Genomic DNA, 19,223 nt, shown 5'->3' with positions numbered 1-19,223 from the left:
AGGTGGAGATGAGTGACAGAGAGTGGCATTAGTGTGAGCAGAGTGCTTTCAAGCCTGCACATGTATTGGTGCTCACAGAGAGGCTGATGCCAGCTGATGGAAGTATCATGTTTAGAAAAGGCTGGTGGGGAGCAGTTTCATACAGTTTGGCTAGTCATAGCCTTTGCTTAAGAAGACTGGAGCAGCAGTGGGTTAAGCCGCTGCCTTCGGCTCAGGTCATGATCCCAGGGTCCTGGGATCGAGTCCCGCATCAGGCTGTCTGCTCAGCAGGGAGCCTGCTTCTACCCTGCTCCCTCTCTCTCTCTCTGCCTGCCTCTCTGCTTGCTTGTGATCTCTGTCAAATAAATAAAATCTTTTAAAAAAATTAAAAAAAAGACTGGAGCAGGTGAACAGAAAATGGTACATGCTATGGTGTGTCATAGTATCTGCACCTCAGCATGTGTGAGACACTCCTAGGGACTCTCAATGAGGATGAGATGAAATTCTGACTCATACTATCTAAGGGGTCCCATTACTTTTATCAAGAATTTCCTTGGATTTCGGAGGCACATGGTTCCTTAAATTAGGCACAAATAGAAAAATTGGAGAACATTTCTTTAAGTTACTCAGATGATCAAATGTTCACTTCTTACCTCATCTCTTAGACGGGACTTTTTTTTTTTTTTTACTATACTATTTGTTTCTAGTAGTGTCTTTTATGTTTCTAAGAATGAGGATCAGGTACCTTTGGTAGCTGTTAAACAGTGAGCTGTTTACTCCTTATAATACAGAGAAGGGTCAGAGCTTCATGGACAATGGGGTGAACGAATAGGTATATATGTGAATGAGTGACACAATGATTATAAGATAATAGGGCATGGCTGGAGAAAGTGCAGTCCTTTTCTAAAGGCATGCTATTTCACTGAAAACAAAACCCAAACCAGAAACTTTGCTAGGCCTAACAAAACCTGTTTATGGGACATATTAAGCCAAGAAGCTGCTCAGGATCATCACCCGATCTATCTTCATCTTTCTAATCCTCACCACAAAGAAAGTTGCACAACACTACTGGGATCAATGACCTTTTTCATGGTTAACATGGGTGAAAACCAGCAGAAACATATTATATTACTCCAGTTATCCTAAAAGCTGAACAAAAGCAGGGACCCTGCTACTTTATCTTTGTATTCTGTGTGCATAACCAATTTACAAATACCAGGCATCATGATTTCATGGGGAAACCAGATCAGATATATAGGAGTGATAATACCTGACAAACACTGAGTGCTCATTTCTTGCACACATGCTCATTGTACCAAGAGTGTACCATATGCTATCTTATTTACTCTTCCCAGCTAACTTACTATAAAAGTACTGTCATTATCCCAAATTTACAGATGAAGAGACTAATGCTAGAGTTAAAAAAAAAAATGGTAAGCAGAGATTCCATGACTCCAAAGTCCATGATTTTAACCCAAATGTAAATACTTATGATAAAGCAAGAGTGTGAGTCAGCAGTTCAAGTATTGTGCAATCAGGTAGAGCAAAGATATTGAATGTAGGTAAAATTTAACAGGGAATTATTACTTGCAAACATAGACCTTTGGCACTTTACACAGAATGCAGGAGTAATGGATCCAGTGGAAATTGGACAGGAGTTTGGTGGTGATAGGGGGATGTCAGTGGGGTAAAGGCAAAGTGGGGTCTAACCAGGGGTATATGGAGAGAGCCTTGAAGCCCAGCTGTTCTTCTACCATAATTTCTCTCTGTCTATCCCTCCTCCTCCACTCTTCATCTGTTCACTTATACAGCTTCCAACTAAGAAGAACTAAACTAAAACTTGGGAAAAAAATACTCTATTTCATATATTTAAAGCACATTTAATTTTTCTATCCACCTCCCAACCCACATATGAAGATCTGGCCTCTATCAAGATAGCAAAACAGAAAAATGTAAACTTTATTAATGTAGAGAAAAGGACAGAAAACTTTCCCCTTCATAGCACACCAGTTATGCTCTAGGCAGTGAGTTTGATTATATTGTGGATGTTTCCCTCCGAGGGAAGGGCTGGAAGAGATTAGAGAGGATGAACCCCAGCTCCTATAGGATCTTGAGAGGCAGAGCAAATTGCTGTTCGGTCTTGTCTCTGGACTCTGTGGTGGGGGCGTGCGGAGGCACAATTTGTAGCACTGATGTTTCTGACAATGAGGAGAATCCTCCCACACTTCCTAATGTCACTCTCTGATGGTTAATTTTATGTATCAATTCGTCTAGGTTACAGCACCCACATATCTGGTAAACCATTATTCTAGATGTTTCTGTGAATATATTTTTTATATGAGATTTACATTTAAATCCATATTCCTTGAGTAAGGCAGATCACCCTCCATAATGAGGTGGGCCATATTCAATCAGTTGGAGGCCTTAATAGAAAAAGACTGATCTCCTTGGAAGAAAGGTTAATTCTACCAACAGACAATACACCTCTGGACTCAAACTACAACTCTTCCCTGAGTTTCCAGCCTGCCAGACAGCTTTCAGATTTTGGATTTTTTAAGCTTCTTTAATTTAATTTAATTCTTAAAAATCTCTCTTTCTCTTTTTATATAGATAGATACATATATACATTTACAGATATATGCAGGTATATATATCTGTGTGTGTGTGTATACACACATCTTGTTCTATTTCTCTGGAGAAACTTGACTAATACACTCCTTATTTTATCACTTCTTTTTTTAAGATTATTTATTATTTATTGGGATGGGGGAGAACAAAGGGAGAACGAGAAGCAGACTCCCTGCTAAGCAGGAAGCCTGAGGCAGGGTTTGATACCTGCACACTGGGATCATGACCTGAGCCCCAAGGCAGACACTTAACCAACTGAGCAACCCAGGCACCACTGTCAGTTCTAAGATATACTTTTCTTTTTCTTTTTTTTTTTTTTTTTGCATTTTAACATATCTGAAACCATAAGGTATCTTAAATCGATATTGTTTTAAATGAAATATGATTTTTCTTAGTTTAACAGAATATTCAGCATTCCCCCAACTAGATCTTAATTTGCAACGTGCAGGCCAGTAGATTGCAGTATTGAGCCAACTGATTATAGTATAACCACCATCTATGACATGTGTAGTTACGCAGTAACTTTTCTCCAAGGACCTAGGAACTCTGTGAAGTTTTATTTTTTTTATTTATTTATTTGAAAGAAAGAAAGCATGAGAGAGGGGCAGAGGGCAGAGAGAGGGGCAGAGAGAGAGAGAGAAGCAAATTCCCCACTGGGGCTCGATCCCAGGACCCTGAGATCATGACCTGAGCTGAAAGCAGATGCTGAACCAACTGAGTCACCCAAGAGCTTCTCTGGGAAGTTTTAAATAATTGTGTTCCATAACCCTATCATTCAACTGCCATATGTAAACTCTGAAAAATAATTTTTTTCTAGAGGACGAATGTTATGAATTATGAATGTTAGAGGAATGAATGTTATGAAGGATATAGTCTTAAAGGAATATTTTGAAAGGGGAAAATAGGAAAGGACAATACAAGGTATTTCTCTTTAAGTAAGCTTCATTGCACTACTTAAGTCCCCTTGCCTTTCAGTACAGGTTTCTAGTACTTTAGCCACTTTACTCTGTTGCAAATGGTAACATTTTGTTTTTCTAAAGGGTAAATTTTCAAAAGGACTGGATAAATGGCCAATACTACAACATTTTCTTAATATATATATTAATTTGTTACACAAAATTGAGAGATCCTTGAAGGTAGGAGTAGATCTTAGGTGTGTGCATATCTCTAGTATTTAGCATGTATACATGGTATACACAGACATTCATCAATACATGCATGTCACTGAATGTGTTGACTACTTCATGAATCCAAGGGAGATTATCTCTTCTAGGTTGTGGAACCCTTGAAGGCAGCTTAGTCAAAATAGCAAAGGTTTTGATAAAAACACTGATTTGGGGACGCCTGGGTGGCTCAGTCCGTTAAGCAACTGCCTTCTGCTCAGGGTCCTGGAATGGAGTCCCACATTGGGCTCCCTGCTGAGCAAAGAGCCTGCTTCTCCTGCCTGCTCTGCTCCCCCTGCTTGTGCTCTCTCTCTCTCTCTCTTTCTCTCTCTCTCTCTCTCTCTCTCTCTGATAAATAAATAAATAAATAAATAAATAAATAAAAAGCTTTAAAAAAAAAAACAAAACACTGGTTTGAACACATATAGGCTGGGTGACTTTGGAATATTAGTTTATTTCTCTGATCTTCAGTTTGTTGCACTTGGAAAAGAAACATCATAATATCTATGTTGAAGAGTTTTGTTAGGGTTAAAGTAACTTGAAAGAAATGGGCACTTTGTACTCTCATAGAAATATGATAGATTATCTCTTTGTTCTGTCACTCCCCTCTTCTTGCTTCCCTGCTGTAACCCTAGGCACAGTGCCTAGCACTTGAAAGATATTTAGTCGTGGGACACCTGGGTGGCTCAGTGGATTAAGCCTCTGCCTTCAGCTCAGGTCATGATCTCAGGGTCCTCAGATAGAGCCCCGCATTGGGCTCTCTGCTCAGCAGGGAGCCTGCTTCCCTCCCTCCCTCCGCCTGCCTCTCTGCCTACTTGTGATATCTCTCTCTCTCTGTCAAATAAATAAATAAAATCTTTAAAAAAAAGATATTCAATCGTGTTTGTTAAATGGATCACAAAAAAGTGTCTTGACAAATACACACACTATTTTTGGCTTTCTATACAGCAAGCAATAAATTTTACAACTTGACTCATAAATAAAAAGTAAAGATTCATTCATGATATGATTCTTTTTTACTTCAAATTTTCAATATTTTCAACTGTTGTAGAGCCATAAGCTCTGTTATATTACTCATATTCTAGTCTCTCTCATGTATAAATATCATCTTAATTTAAATGAAAAATAACCAACCATCAAACAAAACCACAAGTACTTTAAATCACAGAACTCACCTCAAGTTTTTGGTATTGCTAGGTTGAATTTTCACATGGGGAATCAAAATGCTTATTTCTACTTTTTAAGAGATAATCACAACAGTGATGTTTTAGTGTCAAAATTATTTCCTCTCTTTACTTTCCTCTTCTTTCTTTCCTTCCTTTTTCTTGTGTCTTCTCTCCTACCCACATCTGTTCGTTTGGAAGTTCAATGAATGAATCATCCAACAGGCGAACGAACTCTGGATGACACATTACTTGAAGCCACATCTGAAATGAATTGAAAGTTTAAAAGGCTACATAACATCAATCGGTGTGCACGCTATTCTCGCTGAAAGACAATCAGATGCCAGAAGGGCCTTTTGCAGCACTGTCCCAGGATCTATCAGTTCCAGCATCCACATGTATATTCTTCATGCAAAACATTGGCAGCCATTTTGTACTTACTGGTTTTTTTTTGTTTTTTTTTGTTTTTAAAGATTTTATTTATTTATTTGACAGAGAGAAATCACAAGAGAGGCAGGCAGAGAGAGAGGAAGGGAAGCAGGCTCTCCACTGAGTGGAGAGCCCGATGTGGGACTCGATCCCAGGACCCTGAGATCATGACCTGAGCTGAAGGCAGCGGCTTAACCCACTGAGCCACCCAGGCGCCCCTGTACTTACTGTTTAAGTTCATAATTCTTCAGATAAATGACTCACCACATTATGGTAGCATTAAGTCAGAGAAGTGAAACTAATAGCTAGGGGACAATGTCAAAAACCAAATTTCAGGTGGCAAAAGAAAGAACAAAATCTAGACACTAGAAGATGAGGGCAGATAGATGGAAGGAAGTTAAGAAGGAAGGAGACGTGGGTTGGTGGATGGATTTAGGGCCAGATTAGTTCAAAATCCTGAATCAAATTTCAATTCTAAGTTGTGGAAACTGAGCAGAAGCTCAATTTGTTTCCAAACAATCTGTTTCTAAACAGAAACTTTGTATATTCAGTGGAATTGGAACCATTTAATAAATACTCTGTCAGATATTTAAGACATGGAGGATATATGACTGAACAAAATAGAAATCTATAAATTCAGAGATTTTGTTTCAGTAGGGAAAGATATAATAAACAATTAACATAATGAACAAATAAATTATAAAGTATATTGAAAAAGGAAGAGAAGTGCAATAGAGGAAGAAAAAATCAGAATAGAGTAATGTAAATGCCATAGTACCAGAGTAGAAGTTTCAGTTTAAATGATGTAGTCTTAACATGAGGATTACTTAAATATCAATTATTTAAATGATCGAAAATGGTAGAATCACAAAATTTTTTAAAAAGTAACATTACACAAAGAGGAATTTTATGACATAAAAAACACAATTTTTAGTAAACTTAAAATAAAGCCCTGAAAACATTTCAGAGATAATTGCTTATCTATATATTTTTTTAAATAGAACTATTAAAACAAAGAACACAGGTATGTGACTTTAACTTACTGGCAAGGTTAAAGTCCTTCAAAAAGAGACTCATCTCATCATTGTCCATGTGACTGATACTATTATCCCTATTTTAAAGGTGGGGACATTGAGGGCCAAAGAATGTTTATGACTAAACACAATGAGTCAGTGGTAAGGATTATGGAAAATGCATGTCCTAGGCAGCATGCAAATGACTTCATCTTATGTGGGTTTGGCTATGTAAGTTACATTATCTCAGCAGTTTTGTGAACATGGCTTTCTTCGTGATTATGCCTCTTCCTGTCTGGTTGTTCCAAGAGACCTGGTTATTGAGAAAAGCTCTGTGAGAGCTGAGAATGAGTGCAAATGTCTGAGAGATACCATAGCCATATTCAGAATGTGCCATGCTACAGTTTCTCTAGTGAAGGAATTCAGGAAAAGACTAGCTACTGCAAACCAGCTTAAACTCCAAAGTTTTTGTTTTTTTCTTTGTGTTTTGTTTTTTGCTTCTAGAAAAATGCCTTTTTGGCTCTCACTTCATAGGGAAGTGAAAAAGTCTTTACAGTAAGTCAGTCCATTATCCTCTTTCACTTTTTAAATCTTAAGAACTGGGGCGCCTGGGTGGCTCAGTGGGTTAAAGCCTCTGCCTTCAGCTTAGGTCATGATCCCATGGTCCTGGGATCGAGCCCTGCATCAGGCTCTCTGCTCAGCAGGGAGCCTGCTTCCTCCTCTCTCTCTGCCTACTAGTGATCTCTGTCTGTCAAATAAATAAATAAAATCTTTAAAAAAAATAAAATAAATCTTAAGAACATGGTTAATACCATGTATGTGTGGTTCAGCTAATGAACTCACTGATTACACTTGACAAGTGACAGCAATGGCAGCAACTGCACTAAACTTAGACAATAATGATTTCTTTAAACTTCGAATTCAAGATAACATTGAGAAATTCATCAAGGAGGGGTGAATTTTTCAGGTTGCTCTATCACATAATTTGAAATTTTAGGCCAACAGAATGCAGCTAATTATTTATTTTCTATAACTGGATCATTCTGAAAATTTTCCAAGTTACTGCAGACTAAACTTAAAACAGGATATTGTATTAATCAACTCTTAAATATGGTTTAAGAACTTATGCCAAACTGGTTTCCTTGAAATGCCTTTCATTTTTGTTAACCTACTATTTTCCCATGAAAGAGTTGAATATAAATGTGCAATGCTGTTAACCCATTTTGCTACTTGGATTATTATGTTCACACACACACACAGATGGAGTACCTAATTATCCAGAAAAAAAGGCAGCCTCTGAATATACAAACTATTTTTGCCCAAGATTCCTTAATTTAGCCATCTTCATTCCATTAGTGGCCATTTTCCTTCCCTTGATAGGTATCAGAATTAAAACCCCAGGAATTCCAAAATAAACAACTCCTCTCTCCCTCTGTCATCCTTGTTCTGCTGCTTCTGACCTTGACCCTAAAAACTATTCACACCTTATTAGAGCCAGGCAAGCTGGCTAGGGTTAAGGTCAATTTAATTAGAACTTGAGTGTGCCATCAGGTGTGTGAATTTTTCCCCATTCCAGAAAGAGGTTAGAAACATGAGAATGGAGCCCTGGTCTGGTTTGAGAGAAAATAAATTGGTTTCACTGTGACCATGGTGATGTCTGGCTAATTTCTCAGTTGAATTACAACTAGATGTCCTACACAAGGCTAATCTCAATAGCTACACAAGACTACCAGAAGGAAACTTTAACTGGTGAGAATGCTGGAGCTGGAGCTGTCCAGGAAACTGGGAATAGGGTGACATCAGCTGGCCTCCAGAAGTTTTGAGAACTTCCATTTGGCTTCCAAGAACAATTCAAGGTGTTAATTTTGATTTATAAAACTGTCTGTGTTTTGGATGCTAGTTACCTTAGAAATGAGCTCTAAGGTTGTAAAGAGTTCCCAGCTTTACACTTTAGATACCCAGTAGCAACACCCTTCATTTTGAAAAGCCAAAATGACTAGACTTAATAGCAGCCTTAATCTGACAGAATCCTATTTTGTACATTCAGTTCCCATTGCTGACCTTGGCTTCCCTTATTGAGTAGAAATGTGAATGTGGGAAAACTTTGGCATTAACAGCTTAATATTATTGAGTTTTTAAACATTCAAGGTCCAATTTTAGAAGAGTTTAACAATAAATTCAAGTGTGTATTTTAATAATTTATTTTTATAACACTTATCACATGTTTATTTTTATTAGATCATGTATTTAAACCATTATCTTCTCACTGGTAAGCACACATTCCCATAAGCAATGAGATTTGAATACTTTAGGTGTCACTCTCTGTAAGCACATTTTTTTTAAAAATCTGCCTTATATTTATACCAGGTTTTTAAAAGGATTTGGCAGAATTCTTGTGAGATCAATTTAACCTGCATACATCTGTACCTTTACTATTATATCTTACTCAACTATCATCTCATTCTTCCAAGAAATTCTGAAAATTCTTTGACCCAAAGAGTGAACTGTTGAGGCTATCTGGTAATTCAACCTAAGTCTTCTCTGGAAGAAGCAGTATCCTCAGCACTCAAAGCTACTCCTTTTTAATATTCTACAGAGTGTTCCAGGACCATTCTGCAGCATTCTTTTCATCTACAGCTTGTCTTCCCCATATTTTCTTCACAAAAAATAGAACAGAAGCAAGCTGGTTGAGAGGCTTGCTTAAGGTCATCCAATAGATTAATAATAAAATAGGATTGGCATACCCTATTTCCTTGAAGAAAGTTTTTTATCTGTATACATTTTTCTACCAACTAAACTATCCTGTACACTATCAGCAGATAGTCTCAAAACAAACTGTTCTTGCTGTTTTGTTAAATCATGGATATGCAGTGTACACATATGAGAAAGTCCTATAGAAAAACAAGAAATAAGTAGATAGTCAATTCAACATTTAGGTATGGGTAAAATAAATAACTGAAATTATGTACAACTGAATGTGCATAACTTTGAAATTGCACAATTACTGATAGCCTTAAAGACTCTTGCATTGGTATCAAAAGCAAAGAACTGCTGTGCTAACACACTAGGAAGACAAACAGTTAATCATCCCCCCCTTTCATAAACTCACCAGTACAGTCACTAGCATATAAATTAAAAATTGTTAGCAATGCCTAACCACATCATTGCCCAAATAACCGTCTTTTCTTATTGTCTTGAGCATGAAGGAAGTGGCAAACCAGTAGGACTGTAATCTGTTATCTGTTATCACTGAGAGCAATGTCATGTTGTGACACCAAGAGAGAAAAAGTCCAGAGAGACATAGAGGAAACTCATCCAATAAAAGCTGTGCTAGACGTTGCCTTCATATTCCCTTCAAATGACTCACTTATAACTGTGAGAGTACTGGGTGTGTGTGTCCATGGGAAGAAGGAAAAGAGAAATATGTGAAGAAATGTTTAGAAAAGCTAGAATAGGGTGGGCAAGGGGTGACTGCACCAGAGTAGGTAGTCTCCTGGTCCTGATCCACATGCCTCTGAATCAATTTCATGTGTGCACACACAACCCCATGAACTAGTTATTCCTACAGATTACAGGATGGAGGAGCCCAGACACTCAGTGGCAGAACACATGATGAATCCTAAGGGCAGGACCCTTGGATATACATACAGTGGATTTTGGATAGCACACATCAAAGGCAACTTGTTCTAGTCACTAGAGAGCACACGAATAAATGTAAATGCAAAAGGAGCTGAATTGTAATGCTGTTGTAAAGCTCCCCTAGCTGCCAAATATGCTCAAAACAACTTTTTGTTTGCTTGTTTTAAGCCCTAGAGTTTGTAGCTGTTTGCTTTTATGATTAAGACATCAATTTTGAGAAAATCCTTTAATTGTTATGCTTTTTAAAAACCTTAATGCCTGGATACTACTCTATAAAGATTCCCTTGCCTCCCTTCTGTCCTAGTCTGTAAAATGTCAGCTCCACAGTTCCAGGATCTAGCACAAAGTGTAGATCATAAAGATCTATAAAATTAGATCTATAAAACAAAGATCATAAAATTAGAGGGTCACAAGCATTAAGATAAAATAGTTCTTTCTCCCATGAACGAAAAACTAGTGTAAACTTTTGTAGAGTTAAAACTTAAAGTTAAGCTTCAAATAATCCTAGAGAGTCAATATAGGATAATAACAGTGAAGAAATCATGTTTTTATAAACAAGTTATTTCTGTAGAAAACCATTTTTAAACATTCTTAATGAAACGTTTTAAGAGCCTAAATTGAAAAAAACACTGGAAGTATTACTATGAAGTCTGGTTGACTTATTTTACTAAAAATTGGAAATAAAATATAGATGCTAAATATCCATTATCAGTTTGTAACTGATCTTTATAGCTTTATATCAAATTGTGTGCTGTGTCAGCATATTCTGATTGGACCCTTGAAGATCTATGGACAGAATTCAGACAGAATAGCCTTTATAACTATGAAAAAATCATGCACCTATGTGAAGCTATCTTCCATCAAACTTCAGATGGTTTCAAGACATAAATGAGAAAGCTTTAAAAACGCTGACCTAAAGGCTACATCTTACACAATTCAAATCTTTTTAGTAACCAGTACTGCTTTTCTTTTAGGAGTGGTTTTCCAACTAAAGATTATTATACTTACCCAATTAGTAAGGCATTATCTCAAACTTTTGTAATATTTGGTCTACCCACCCCTTGCACAATGCAAATTTCTTTTCATTATCCATGCTCTGTGGAGAAAAGGAAAGAAGTGTCTGATAGAATAAAGACTAGTTTATAGGCCAGTAAGAGTGTTCTTAGAACCTTAGAGAATTTATTTAAAACCAAAATGAAAAGCATGTATACTGCCCAATATTATTATCTATAAATTACAAACCAGTTTCATTTTTTTTTACTGTCTTTCAGAGAGAGAAAAAAGCTTTCTTCCCCTGTGTTTTAAATAAATTCATAGGCACTATGAGTATCTTATAAAAAGTTATTTGGCAATATTTAATGACTTGCAACTAAATAGTAACTTTAAACTATACAGACTTTTTTACTTAAACTAATAGGCAGTGTTTCATTTCCAGAACAATCTCATAAAACAACAACAACAACAACCAGAATAGTTTTTCTTCTTTGCTGTCCAAAGGAAATGAGCAAAGACCAGGAGATCTTTATCCAAATTTTTCTTCTCCAGATTTCTTTTTTTTTTTTTTTTAATTTATTTATTTAGGGGTGCCTGGGTGGCTCAGTGGGTTAAAGCCTCTGCCTTCGGCTCAGGTCATGATCCCAGGGTCCTGGGATCGAGCCCCGCATCAGGCTCTCTGCTCCTCGGGGAGCCTGCTTCCTCCTCTCTCTCTGCCTGCCTCTCTGCCTAGTTGTGATTTCTCTCTGTCAAATAAATAAAAAATATTTTTTAAAAAAGATTTATTTATTTATTTATTTGAGAGAGAGAGAGAAAGAGCGTAAGCAAGCATCAGGGGTGGGGGGGCGGGGGCAGAGGGAGTGGGAGAGAGAAAACCGAACAGACTCTGTGCTGAGTGCAGAGCCCGTCACAGGCCTGATCTTATGACCCTGAGGTGAAACCAAGAGTCTGATACTCAACCAACTGCACCTGGCGCCCCCTTCTCCAGATTTCTGTACATCTAAAGCATCCTGCCTATGGGGGACAAAAAGAGTTTTCACAAAGCTGATAGTCCAAAGTTCCCTGTACAATGGCAAAGGACTTGTCAACACAATTAGAAATAAATATTAAATGCTTGATTGTCAATGTGCATCATGCAGACGAAAAGAATGCATGGTTCTTTGACGATTTATTCAACCAGTTTTATTAACTTTATATAAACACAATTCAAGAGATGTTTTGAAGAAGCCATAGACTCCCAGTATTGAAGCCTTATCTTTATATATATTCTGATTAAGTACCAACAAGTTTTGAAGCTGACTATAGACTCACATAACTCATAAGGCATTATCTCAAATGTTTGTAGTATTCGGCTTTTGCACATATTATGTCCCAGTTTGTCATAAGTGGACTCCAAAATCAAAAGAGAAAAAAAATATCACAGGAGGGAGATAAACAAGATGTTTGAATATTTCACTTTTTGGTTTAATTTTCAAGGGTCTGGTTATTGTTTTTCTATAAAATATTACCCTGCCTAATAATTTCTGAACTCCTTATACTTTATGTTCAACTTTTTTGTAACTTTATCCTAAAAATTGCACGTCTAGATTTGTCCCCAATTTAGCAGTGTGCTTAAGGTTTTGGGACCAGAGAACCTGAATTCCAGCTCCAGGTCCACCATTTGCCTACTGATGGACCTCAGTCACTTGTTTCATGTCCGTAGGCCTTAGTTTTCTTATTCATGAAATTTATTGTCTCATTTACACTCCAAAAAACCTGGCTCATAATGTTTCTGTGAAGATTAATTGAACTTATTTATATGAAGCTGTTCAGTGTCTGGCACAGAGTAACTGCTTAGTAACTATCAGCCATTGTTATTAAAATGTAGTTATACAAATGTTCTGTTCCTGCCAGTTGCTTACTCATGATATAGTAAAATGTATTCTGCCTCATCTTCATGCCTTCTCAGAGGATGCCACACATCCAAATGCTAATCATACATCAAGTCTGTCTGTCATACATCCTCATAAAATCATCCCTCAGAATATTTTTTTTAAAGATTTTATTTATTTATTTGAAGAGAAAGATCACCAGTAGATAGAGGGGCAGGCAGAGAGAGAGAGAGAGGGAAGCAGGCTCCCTGCTGAGCAGAGAGCCCGATGCGGGACTCGATCCCAGGACCCCGAGATCATGACCTGAGCCGAAGGCAGCGGCTTAACCCACTGAGGCACCCAGGCGCCCCATCCCTCAGAATATCTTCACTCTTTTTTCATCAGGTAATTATTGACTACACATATCATTTGATAGTTCATTTTTTACTGTTATTTATCTTTACTTCCCTAAACTATTATTTATACTATTATTTCAATCTTTGTGATTTCTGGTGTTAAGGATTTATGTTCAGTATTCCAAACCAGACTGTAAATTCCTTAAGGACAAGCATATCTTACATTTTTTATACTCTGTTATACCTAGGAGAATGTCTTGTTCTGTATATACTATGTAGTGTTGATTTAATTTTTAAATCTGTAAGATAAAGAAGGAATCGAAAATTATCTTAAATATATGTGTTTTACAGAACCCATGCTTATTGAACTGACTACATAATGGGATTTGGAGTCCTGAATACTACAGCCAGTGATGTGCTGGAGCTAAACTCTACTCTTACAAGAGCCAGTGGTGTGTATCTCTTTCCCAGTTCTGCATGCAATGATGTCTCATTGGTAGTTTGAAACAATCCATATTAGGAGTATTTATACTATGGGAATTGGCAAACACTACAAATCTGAACTTTCTATTTCTCATCTCTTTTGTTCACTTTCATTTTTTCTTTATTCCTTTATTTCTTTCCTTCCTTTCTCTTTTTTTCTTTCTCTTTCTCCCTCCCTTCCTCTCTCCCTGTCCCTTTGTTTTTTTCAGAGCAAATTATTATATATTTCCCAGGATACCACTGTTTAGAACCCACAAAGATAGATATAGAGCCATTCATAATGTGTATAGATTTAAATACCTCTTAACTATTGAGCAAACTCAAATAATCTAAGACTCTTTTCCAGAATCAGAAGGCATTCTGTGAACACAGAAATAACATATTTGTGTATTATAATTTACAATTACCACTTAACTATTAATATCCTCTGCAGGTTTCCTGTCTCACCTTTAGGTCTTTCATCCATTTTGAATTTGTTTTTGTGTATGTTTTTAAGAAAGTGTAAGAAAGTCCAGTTTCAGTCTTCTGCATGTTGCTGTCCAGATTTCCCAACACTTGTTGAAGAGACTGTCTTTTCCATTGGTTATTCTTTCCTGCTTTGTCAAAAATTAGTTAACCATATCGTTGAGGGTCCATTTCTGGGTTTTCTATTCTGTTCCATTGATCTATGTGTCTGGTTTTATGCCAGCACCATACTGTCTTGATGATGACAGCTTTGTAATAGAGCTTGAAATCTGGAATTGTGATGCTTCCACCTTTGCTTTTCTTTTTCAAGATTACTTTGGCTTTTCAGGGTCTTTTGTCATAAAAAAAGAATGAAATCTTGCCATTGCAGTGATTTGCATAGAGCTAGAGTATATTATGCTAAGCAAAGTAAGTCAGAGAAAGACAAATACCATATGATTTTATTCATGTGGAATTTAAGGAAAGAAACAAATGAACATGGGAATAAAAAAAGAAAGAGAGGCAAACCATAAAACAGACTCTTAACTGTAGAGAACAAACTGAGGGTTGCTGGAGGCGAGATGGGTGGAGGATTGGCTAAATGGGTGATGGGTATTAAGGAAAGCACTTGTGATGAGCACTGGGTGTTATATGTAAGTGATGAATCACTAAATTCTATTCCTGAAACTAATATTATACTATATGCTAACTAAATAGAATTTAAATAAAAACTTGAAACAAAAAAATATGCTTTGCAAATGATCTTGATATTTGGCAGAGAGTCCCTATGTTTGTATAGTGTAGCTATGGCCTTAGTAGCTATTTTCCAGGGATTTTATGTATGTATAACCTATAATCCTTCTAAACCATGAGCTCCTCAGAAGAATTTACTGGATTAAAGACAAGTGTCGTTCAAGAGCTATACTAATGACTGTACAGGGCTCAAAGTAGTCACTCAGGAAAAAAAATGTATGTCCATTTATTATTTAATTTTAAAATTTAACATTTTTGAAGATGAGAGGGAATTTAAAAGAAAAAGAATATGTTCTTGAAACTAAATAATTACCAGTGCACAATTCTTAGCCTTGGAGTTACAGATAGAGATTGCAACAGCTTTTTTTTTAATGTCTCCTTTTGTCATTTGTTCTATAATTCAAGCTTCAGTGTTTAAAAGTTTCCATTGTCTGCATTAGGTCAGCAATATAATCCTTGAGAAGCTTATCTCTGTTTAAAACCGTCAGCTTGATTTTTTTTTTTTTCCCCTAAAGCACCTCCAGTTCAGGTCCTGGAGTCAGCTCTAAGCCTCTCTGTATTGCATTCAGGAGTAATATTCTTGAATGTGAGAGAGAAAGGAACAAGAGGAGGACAGATTAGTAAAATCTTGGTTTGTATGTGATATATTTTTCTGCATTGAAAAGATTTGTTAAGAAGGCTGATATAAAATACCACTGAAAATAAAAATATCATTCCATATCATAATCACATACTAACAGTCCAGTGATCCATCAAACATTCAAGACAATACTTTATTGTATGTGAGCCTAGAAATCCATCTCTTATTTCAGGAAAACGAGAAATTGTCTTACCACAGAGGCACTGTGTTTAAATCATCTTGACCAAGAAATCCAAAGGAGAGCTGAATCCCCAGTATACAGTGAAACAGACATGGGGTTCTAACTCCCTTGCAATAAGTTAAACTTTAATGACCGGATTTCCTCATTTGCAACTTCCCAATTTTGACAGTTCAAGTTTCTGGTCCTGGAACTCTCCTGTGCTCTCTGCCGGGGCCTGATTGCCTTGTGCTCCCATCCTCCAGCAGCAACTGCCTGCAGACAGACTGAATCTAGGACCTAACTTCTCTGTTAGAATGAAGATTAACAGGTGTTAAAGACATGTTAGTATTTAGATGAGTGGCTCACCCAGATGTAAACAAAAGAGATTAAAGAATATTTGGGGTAGGGGCGCCTGGGTGGCCCAATCATTAAGTGTCTGCCTTCAGCTCAGGTCATGATCCGTGTCTGGCTCCCAGCTCAGTGGGAAGCCTGCTTCTCCCTCTCCCACTCCCCCTACTTGTGTTCCCTCTCTCTTTCTGTCAAATAAATAAATAAAATTTTTAAAAAAAGAATATTTGGGGCAGAAACTGCATCTCTGGAATATATAGTGTGACAGGATCAAACATTCCAAGTATTTGTCTTTTGTGGGATCACTGGAACCTTCCTGCTCACATTCTAAATGAGGAGAGTATCCGCGATGGGATGTCTAAATAGAGACCCAAGATTATGGTGCTTACTGGGGTAAAGCAGCAAGGAAAAACATCCAAACTAAAGCTTACTCTGTAAACAGTAATTTTAAATTGACATTTGACTTTAGATAAGTTAAAACATCTGAGCCTAACTCCCATGCCAAATTAAAACATACATAAAAACCATACTTTGGGGTTGCAGACCTTTCAGAGATGGAGTGGTAGTGTAAGTATATTCTTTACCCAGACCTGTTCCTAATCATTTATCTTCCATGTTTAAAACCTTTCAATTGTTTCCTGTTTCACGGTAGACAAAGTCCAGAATGGCTGGCAAGCCCTAATGATCTGACTCCTCTTGCCTCACAGTTCACTCCTTGCCCCCAGATATTCTCTGGGCTACTCATACCACATTTCTCCCATTACCTTGCTTTCAGGCATTTTCACAAGATGTTCTTTACCCAAAGCTCTGACTGATTCCTATATATCTGGGAGGACTTAGCTTGGGTCTTTCTCTTGGGAAAACTTTGCACACTCCTAAAGGCATGGTTAGGTGCCTTTTGTTTTTTCTCCATATCCCAGGTACTTCTTCATGTAATGCAATGACGTATTTTAAGTGTCCATTTACATCTCTCTATCTGCTAATAGGAAGTCAACTTCATAAAGGCAGAGGACAGTTCATTTGGTTCATGCTGTGTCTACATACATACTACCTGCCTGTCAGTAATCACTGCTCACTTCATGAATAAATTAAGTTCTTGTAACATCCTTGTGTCATCGCAAGGAAATTGTGAGAGAAGAGAACCTGTTCTGTTCATTGTATACCCAGCACTAACATCATACCTGCCAATAGTAGATGCTCGATAAATATTTATTGAAGAAAAATTTGGAATACTGAATAACATTAAAACTATAATGCATTGCCTTTGATGTAATGGCTAACATGACATTAACACTAATAGCTCTAACAAGAATGCTAAACGGTTTCAGATTTGTTAAAATCATAATAACCCAGAGGGAAAAAATACCATTCTTGTTATAACAATCATTACTACCATAAATATTAATTATTTTGCCCATTAGAGATCAAGAATTTTTCCCCCTCAAGTATTGTCCTGATTAAATATTTGTAGTCTATTGAGTAGTGTTTTCAGATTTGCATCTTTGATTTTTAGTAATATCTAGGATCCGTGAAATATGTTATTTTTAAGCTACAAAAAGCACTTCTTGATTCCTACATAGGAACATGGTTGGGTTTCTACATTCCTCAAAGAGAAAACAAAAGAAGTTATTTGTACACATCTTCACCTAGAAAACTTCTGGAGAAAATCAAAACGTTTAGCTAGAAAGGTACCTGAGGGATGATCTTGTTCAGCATCACACTTAGGGATGAGTGGCTTCTTCCTCCTTTTAAAGAGAAAGGCAACTAGTATTTAACTAGTCTGCTCCAAAGAGTTAAATATTATTCCTTAAAAATAATGCTCATCCACACACCCATACACATCACTCACAGTCATTACCTCTACATATAGTGTAGACAATTTGCATTACTACTTTAAATGATGAAAACACTTACAAATCTACCTGATCAAGGAGAGGTAAGTAGAGTGTGCATAGATTTATGGTAATCACATCACATCCACACAAGTGGTATTCTCCACCACTCCCCATCCCTACTATTGGAGTGAAAGAATCTCTTTTATAGTCCTAAGTCAAGAAAATCTATTGAGTCATAATGATTATTGTCATATAAATTATATTATTATAAAAATATACCCCTTCATTTTTTTGAAGATTTTATTTATTTATTTATTTGACAGAGAGAGACACAGCTAGAGAGGGAACAGAAGCAGAGGGAGTGGGAAAGGGAGAAGCAGACTCAGTGCTGAGCACGGAGTCCTGATCCCAGAACCCTGGGATCATAACCTGAGCCAAAGTCAGATGCTTAACAATTGAGCCATCCAGGCTCCCCCCTAGTTTATTTTTAATAAAGTAAAAGGACAACAGCAAAAATTATTTGGTATTCATTTCTTATCTTGAGAAGTGCTTGAAGTTTGAGCTTCCCATTTAAGAAAAATGAGCAAATTACAAAGTTAACAAAGTCTTCCTATTTCCTCTCTCTCACATAGCACTCTGTTCCTTACCTCCATAGTTCCTCATTTAGGCCTGACTTCTTAAAATGTTCTTTTCTCTCTTTGAACTCAGGAATCATCAGGCAAAGCTAGTAACATCAGAGGTGTCCACTGAATAGCTGAGTTGAAAAAACCCACCTTCTGGAAGCAGAGTGAAAGTGGAGCCACATGGTTGTCTGGGGAATATGGCATTTCCATTCACAGTCCAAGCAACAGGAGAAACAAGGTGAGAGCATGAGCGTTGGACATCTTAAGGCAGTGGCAAAAGAAGAGTTTCAGGAAATCAAGGTGGAGATGGTGGCTATCCAGTAGGTTACTTATTATGTGGTATGTCAGGAGCCTGCATTCGCATTCAAAGTCAGGGACTCAGGAAAACAAACAAGAATAAATTGGGGTCCAAGGCCAGGGGGAATGTGGGTATAAAGAAGGGGACTAGAATAGAGCTTTGAACACAAGGATCAAGGTAGAAGATGCTTATCAAGCTTGGGTCTATACTGGATGGCTGAGAATGCTGAGCCACTGAGTGTTGGTCTAAATGACTCAGAAAGATCCTGGGAAAAGGTGTGCTGGGCCTTGAAACATATTTCGAGACACCAGACTTACAGATGATGGGAAGGTAGAGTATTGGAGTTGATTCTAGACCTTTCTCTCATCTCATGATTTCCTTCAGAATTTTCTGCACTGGTCTCAGGGCTTTCTCTACATATGATTA

General features: G+C 37.1%; 1 long non-coding RNA gene across 1 annotated transcript in view; it reads right to left on the bottom strand.

Moving 5' to 3' along the window:
- Positions 1 to 5,122, bottom strand: part of LOC123942727 — a 31,328-nt gene extending 26,206 nt beyond the window's left edge. Inside the window, exon 1 of the long non-coding RNA XR_006818463.1 lies at positions 4,946 to 5,122. This is a non-coding gene — a long non-coding RNA (uncharacterized LOC123942727). The remainder of the gene's footprint in view (positions 1 to 4,945) is intronic.
- Between the last annotated feature and the right edge of the window lie 14,101 nt (positions 5,123 to 19,223).

Source organism: Meles meles, chromosome 5 (genome assembly GCF_922984935.1).
Source record: "Meles meles chromosome 5, mMelMel3.1 paternal haplotype, whole genome shotgun sequence".
In the NCBI taxonomy this organism is placed as follows: Eukaryota; Metazoa; Chordata; class Mammalia; order Carnivora; family Mustelidae; genus Meles; species Meles meles.
This window is presented reverse-complemented; position numbering and strand designations above follow the sequence as displayed.